The sequence below is a fragment of the Amblyomma maculatum genome, chromosome 11 (genome assembly GCF_055883805.1).
Source record: "Amblyomma maculatum isolate TAMU_Amacu chromosome 11, ASM5588380v1, whole genome shotgun sequence".
Lineage (NCBI taxonomy): Eukaryota > Metazoa > Arthropoda > Arachnida > Ixodida > Ixodidae > Amblyomma > Amblyomma maculatum.
Window position 1 is genome coordinate 91816756 of NC_139354.1, and position 7578 is coordinate 91824333.

The 7578-nt window shown below is 45.2% G+C and overlaps 1 non-coding gene across 1 annotated transcript; it reads left to right on the forward strand.

Moving 5' to 3' along the window:
• Positions 1-5088: 5088 nt before the first annotated feature.
• On the forward strand, positions 5089-5161 carry TRNAT-CGU (transfer RNA threonine (anticodon CGU)). The gene has a single exon. It is a non-coding gene; the product is annotated as a tRNA-Thr (tRNA).
• Positions 5162-7578: the final 2417 nt, after the last annotated feature.

Below are 7578 nucleotides of genomic sequence, written 5' to 3' on the forward strand. Positions count from 1 at the left end.
ACCATAGAAGGAGGAGTCATGAAGAGGGCCTAAATGCTCGACATTAGGTGGTGCGACAAAGAGCCCAAGTGTGATAACAGTACACTCACAAATCTAAATCTACAGCTCCAATTCTGTATTCATTTTGCTCAGTCGTCGCACTCACAATCGGACCTCAAAACGGCAAAAACAGTTTACGCGAAATGCGTTCTCGGGCAGTCATATTGTAAGAAGCCGCCCATCATGGTGATAATTGTAAGCTTCGTATTACGCTCAATACATTAGGTTTTTATCGCAACTCCTCAATTCTTGTTAATGATCCGTATGCTTGTGTTCATTTTCGTATGACAACGTAACGGCCTTGTGGCAGAGCACCTGTCTAGCATTCGTTATATGCTAGGTCTGAAACCTAAAGATGCGGAGTACTCATCGGCTTTCCAATGGGTGCATCATTTCTCCCGACTTACCCTTAGCTATGCTTAGTTGAAATTATTGGGAAATTGGTCGTTCACCAAATCGTTATGCTGAGGGGTCAGTCACTCGTTCCGCAAAAAAACGTTCAGTCAGCTCCTTGAGGCAGAATCCCTTATGTGGCCCTCTGTTACTGAGTGGCAGCTCAAAGACGACTATGACGATATTTAAAGGCACAAACACCTTTCACAAGGAAAGCACTCTGCAAAGCTGAGCACCAGGCCGGGTGGTGCCTTGTACCGATTTGTAAATACAAGTGAGTATCTGCTTTCCCGCAAAACAGGTCCTACCCAGAATGTTCTTGAATTTCTTAAAAACATGATGTATATGTACTCTCCATCTACTACAGGCTACAGTTAAGTAAACCTCATTGCCAGGTTGCTCCTGGAAGAGATGGTGCTTCTTACATTGACAATGACACGTGCTGCATCAGAACGTTGTTTCTTTGAAAGAAGTACGCAGGTGGCGTAGCAGTGCTCTTATTGCTAATGCAAAACGCTGCTTCATAATTTGTGTTATGATTTTGTTTTGGCTCACAAACAGATGTCAAATTGAATAAAAGCAACAGTTTTCACGCTTTTCTTCAATTTTGCATCTTTTATAGAAATACCAGCGGGCACCCTACAATCACCAATATTCATATATACCGCCCCAAGGTAAGTGCGGGAAACTTCGTATGATTTTTTAGGCACGAACATAATTCTGCAGCTCAAATGGGATACGAGAAAATTTAACGTACTTGGCCGTTTAAATTATTCCCAACCGCGAAAGGGAACAACGAGAATCGTACTTTATTTTTAAATTTAATGCCCTACAGTCTGGTATATATGAGAGCCCTGGTATGCTTTCTCCAATTCAAAGTTCAGTTACAACCTAAATTCCTCCCTTACATTCGCCCAAACTGCCAAGTCAAGCTTACTGCCACTAGCCCGAAGGAATGTGAGCCTCCCCCACCATACACACATTGAAGGCAGCACAACTCCTGCTTTTTTTTTCCACTTCCGAACAGCGCCTGCTTTTTATGTTTTGATTTTTACCCCAACTACCACTACAATACCATTGTACTTCACTCCTGCTAAGCCCTCTTTCCCTCTTTGCCTTTCCACCACCTGTTTCTTTTCCGCTCTTCGCCTTTAGAACCTACCCGCGTCAATTTACATTCGCATTCCTGATGAAGGCCAGCTTCTGGTTGAAACGTCGAGTCCAATAAAATGTTTCGTTAAATGAAATGCACAGTACGGTTTATAATATATATATATATATATATATATATATATATATATATATATATATATATATATATATATATGAAGAAAAGAAGCCAACAGTCGGCGAGGCCAAGGAAAGCATTGGGGATGGTACTTTATCTTTTGTTTTTAATCTTTACTTCGATAATTACGTAAATTAGTAAAGCAATCTGTTTAGGGGAGAGATAAACATAAAGTAGAAGAAAAAACAACGTGCCGATGGGCGGAACCGAACCCACGACCTCCGAATATTGCGTCCGGTGCTCTTCCAGCTGAGCTACATCGGCCGCTGTACCCCCTGCTACTTTCTTGGGTATTAATGTTGTCTGTATACGAAACTTCAGAGTGTCCACCAGCGCCACCATTGACTATAGCGGTGGACGTGGAACGTCCTGTGTTACCGCCAGCGTCACGTAGAACATGATCAAGAGCGAGGGCGAAGGCTGTGCTAGAACCCTCTTACGCTACCTATGGCTTCAAGACTGCCACAACCGAGACCCCCGTAAGCTACAAGCAGATAAATGAATGGGAAATGAAGGTGCTCGTTGTATTACATGATGGAAAGAAGCCAAGAGTCGGCGAGGCCAAGGAAAGCATTGGGGATTGCACTTTGTCTTTTTTTTTAATTTTTACTTCGGTTAATCTGTTTAGGGGAGAGATAAACACAAAGTAGAAGAAATATATACCGGGTGTCCCAGCTAACTTGAACCAAGGGGTACAAAATATTATATTTGAGGTAGGTCAGTGAAGCCAATTGCATTCAACTGCCAGCCTCCTTGGGCACTACAGTCAATTTTTTGTTTTGCAATTACTTAATTAGCTAATTATGTTAATTTATCTAATTTATTAAATATCGACTTTAGACCAAACATGTAAATTGGAAAGTTGTAGAGCACCTTCAGAAACCCCCATTTCATTAATTGTGATAAAGAAAGTCTCACGTGTATCTTTTTTTCCAGGCTCAGAAGAAAGCCCGCGAAATACAAATAATACCACGTGACTAGTGCATTTGTGCGCCGCGATTGTGGTGCTCTCAGTCGTGGTTTGAGCGAACGAAATCAGCTGCGGCCGTGTCTTCTTGGCCCCGTTAAAGCGGCAGGCCGATATGCCAGCGATGGCTTCTTCGCCTGCGTCAGACAGCCGGCCCACGTGACGGTGCAGTAGCAGCGAGAGCGGCGAGCCGACATCACCGACATTCTAACAAGGCCTCCTTCTCTCCCATTAGCGAACGTCACGACAAACGAATGAGCGATAAGGTATCAGCCACTGAATCTGCGCATACAGGATTGGGTAAAGGGGCGAGATGACATCATGTGACTCGACTAAAATAAGCACTGCACCTTCATTTGCCGGTTTTTTATCGCCATCCGCCTGTCGTGATGTAGGCTGCTGCGGTGCGCAGGCCTGGCCAAAATCGCGGTGGCGACGGGCGAGCTCGAGCTCGCTCGAACCATCGCCAACATTTCTGCCTGCCGCTGCAACGGGACCATCGGGTCACAGCCGCAGCTTATGTCGTTCGCTCAAACCACGACTGAGAGCACAACAATCGCGGCGCACAAATGCGCTAGTCACGTGGTATTATTTGTATTTCGCGCGCTTTCTTCTGAGCCCGGAAAAAAAGATACACTTGAGACTTTCTTTATCGCAGTTAATGGAATTGGGGTTTCTGAAGGTGCTCTACAACTTTCCAATCCACATGTTTGGTCTAAAGTCGATATTAAAAAAATTACAGAAATTCACTTAATTAGCTAATTAAGTAAACGCAAAACAAAAAAATTGCCTGTAGTGCGCAAACAGGCTGGCAGTTGTATGCATTTGGTTTCACTGACCTACCTCAAATATATTATTTTGTAACCCTTGGTTCAAGTTAGTTGGGACACCCGGTATATATATATATATATATATATATATATATATATATATATATATATATGAAGGAAAGAAGCCAACAGTCGGCGAGGCCAAGGAAAGCGTTGGGGATGGTACTTTATGTCTTTTTTTTTAATGTTTACTTGGATAATCACAGAGATTAGTAATGTAATCTATTTGGGGGAAAGATAATTAAACACAAAGTAGAAGAAAAAACAACGTGCCGATGGTGGGAACCGAACCCACGACCTCCGAATAACGCGTCCGGTGCTCTTCCAACAGAGCTACATCGGCCGCTGTCCCCCCTGCTTCTTTCCTGGGTATTTATGTTGTTTTGTATACGAACCTTGAGAGTGTTCACCAGCGCCACCCTCAGCCAAGGCGGCGGACGTGGAACGTCCTTTGTTACCGCCAGCGTCACGTAGAACGTGATCAAGAGGGAGGGCGAACGCTGTGCTAGAACCCTCGTACGCTACCTATGGCTTCAAGACTGCCAGAACCGAGACCCCCGTAAGCTACAAGCAGATCAATTAAGGGGAAATGAGGGTGCTCGTTATAATACATGAAGGAAAGAAGCCAACAGTCGGCGAGGCCAAAGAAAGCGTTGGGGATGGTACTTTATGTCTTTTTTTTCCCCCAAATAGATTACATTACTAATCTCTCTGATTATTCAAGTAAACATTAAAAAAAAAGACATAAAGTACCATCCCCAACGCTTTCCTTGGCCTCGCCGACTGTTGGCTTCTTTCCTTCATGTATTATAACGAGCAGCCTCATTTCCCCTTAATTGATCTGCTTGTAGCTTACGGGGGTCTCGGTTCTGGCAGTCTTGAAGCCATAGGTAGCGTACGAGGGTTCTAGCACAGCGTTCGCCCTCCCTCTTGATCACGTTCTACATGACGCTGGCGGTAACAAAGGACGTTCCACGTCCGCCGCCTTGGCTGAGGGTGGCGCTGGTGAACACTCTCAAGGTTCGTATAAAAAACAACATAAATACCCAAGAAAGTAGCAGGGGGGACAGCGGCCGATGTAGCTCAGTTGGAAGAGCACCGGACGCGTTATTCGGAGGTCGTGGGTTCGGTTCCCACCATCGGCACGTTGTTTTTTCTTCTACTTTGTGTTTAATTATATTTCCCCCAAATAGATTACATTACTAATCTCTGTGATTATCCAAGTAAACGTTAAAAAAAAAGACATAAAGTACCATCCCAACGCTTTCCTTGGCCTCGCCGACTATTGGCTTCTTTCCTTCATGTATTATAACGAGCACCCTCATTTCCCCTTAATTGATCTGCTTGTAGCTTACGGGGGTCTCGGTTCTGGCAGTCTTGAAGCCATAGGTAGCGTACGAGGGTTCTAGCACAGCGTTCGCCCTCCCTCTTAATCACGTTCTACGTGACGCTGGCGGTAACAAAGGACGTTCCACGTCCGCCGCCTTGGCTGAGGGTGGCGCTGGTGAACACTCTCAAGGTTCGTATACAAAACAACATAAATACCCAAGAAAGTAGCAGGGGGGACAGCGGCCGATGTAGCTCAGTTGGAAGAGCACCGGACGCGTTATTCGGAGGTCGTGGGTTCGATTCCCACCATCGGCACGTTGTTTTTTCTTTTACTTTGTGTTTAATTATCTTTCCCCCAAATAGATTACATTACTAATCTCTGTGATTATCCATGTAAACGTTAAAAAAAAAGACAAAGTACCATCCCAACGCTTTCCTTGGCCTCGCCGACTATTGGCTTCTTTCCTTCATGTATTATAACGAGCACCCTCACTTCCCCTTAATTGATCTGCTTGTAGCTTACGGGGGTCTCGGTTCTGGCAGTCTTGAAGCCATAGGTAGCGTACGAGGGTTCTAGCACAGCGTTCGCCCTCCCTCTTAATCACGTTCTACGTGACGCTGGCGGTAACAAAGGACGTTCCACGTCCGCCGCCTTGGCTGAGGGTGGCGCTGGTGAACACTCTCAAGGTTCGTATACAAAACAACATAAATACCCAAGAAAGTAGCAGGGGGGACAGCGGCCGATGTAGCTCAGTTGGAAGAGCACCGGACGCGTTATTCGGAGGTCGTGGGTTCGGTTCCCACCATCGGCACGTTGTTTTTTCTTCTACTTTGTGTTTAATTATCTTTCCCCCAAATAGATTACATTACTAATCTCTGTGATTATCCAAGTAAACATAAAAAAAAGACAAAGTACCATCCCCAACGCTTTCCTTGGCCTCGCCGACTGTTGGCTTCTTTCCTTCATGTATTATAACGAGCACCCTCATTTTCCCCTATATATATATATATATATATATATATATATATATATATATATATATATATATATATATATATATATATATATATATATATATGAGTGGCGCTGGTGAACATCCTCAGGTTCGCGTACAGCGAAAAATTAATACCCAAGAAAGTAACAGGTGGGACAGCGGCCGATGTAGCTCAGTTGGAAGAGCACCGGACGCGATATTCGGAGGTAGTGGGTTCGGTTCCTACCATAGACACGTTGTTTTTCCTTCTATTTTGTTTTTATCTTTCTCCTAAACAGATTACATTACTAATTTATGTGATTCAAACTGTAGGATAGTAACATGAATAAAGTTGATATTATCACGTGGTGGTGACCAGGGTCGGCGACACAAATGAAGAGTCGGTGATTGAACTGAAGAAACTCTTTATTGGGCTGACTTGCATCCGCAAAAGAGCTAAGCAATTCGGCAGCGGCGATAGCAACAAAGGGCTCGTTTATCGTCGAACAAAGAATGCCCGTCGCAGTCGGCAACGCTGAATTTAAAGGCTCCTTAGAACAACCTAGATAACGTCGCAAGTAGCTAGTAGCACAACCTGGAACATTGTAGAAACAATCGTCTTGCGATAAGGTTGCAGCCGTATCACACTGTCGTAATGTCTCTGAGCGGAGATGTCAAATAGGAGGCTGATCATGGTCTCGTCGACGTTGTCGTTTTGTGGATTGGCGATTTAATGGCTGCGTCGTCGTCACTCATCGTCGGCGAGTGATCGGAATCTTCGAGACAGATCTGGGTGCATCGGTGGCGACAAAGAAAATGATAACGCGTCGTATCGCGACAACGAGCATGAACGAACACGGGATACAGAATTGATAAGCGCGCCAGAATAACAATGATAAGGCCGCATGCCAGCGGCTGTCGAACAGGAACGAATAAAGATTTAAACAGTTCGCGGCAATATAATACACGCCAGCGCAGTCACCTGAATCGAGAAAAAATATTTTGAAAGTCGTAAATTGTGTCATTCTCGACCCCTGTGTGTTCATTTTAATGCACATTGGGACTCAATACGTACAGTCGAGCGCGATTTGAATGTTATCGCGCGAGCGTCGACCAGCCTAGCACTCCAGGCACCTGGCGGTCGGGTTTAGAACAAGACAAATTATCATTTCGCACTCTTCTCTCCCTCGTTTGCTGTTCCATACAACGACCATCACCGCCGCGACAAACTCACCTCCCTTTCTCTCTATTTTAAGCTTTCTATTTGTTGCGATAAAGAATCCAATTTCAGATAATACCGGAGAATACGTCATGCGCACAACGGTCACTGCCTGTTCGCAGAACCAAAAGAAAAAAAAAAGAAAGTGACGTCCGTGCAGGGAGTGACGGCTGCTGAAGGAACAGCAAAAAGAGTGAGGGAAGCTGGTCTAATACCTCCCTTGCCTCGGCAGAGAATTCTGGGCCATGGCGCTGTTCATGTTCCCGGTCGACGCTCGCGCGATAACCTTCAAATCGCGCTCGACTGTACAACGATAGCAGCAAGGGTGGAAACAGACTTTACTTTTTGACGTGAACACAACAAACGTAGCTCAGCCATAGATAAATAGATTAGCAAAGAGCGGACACGATGCGAAAACTGCTCCAGGAAATTACGCGCGACTTTTTGCGCTGCCGCCGATTGATGAATGGCAGCACCAGCGCGGACACGCGCGGACACGCGCGCGACGGCACGCTGCAGCGGTAGCCCGCCGGAGAAGA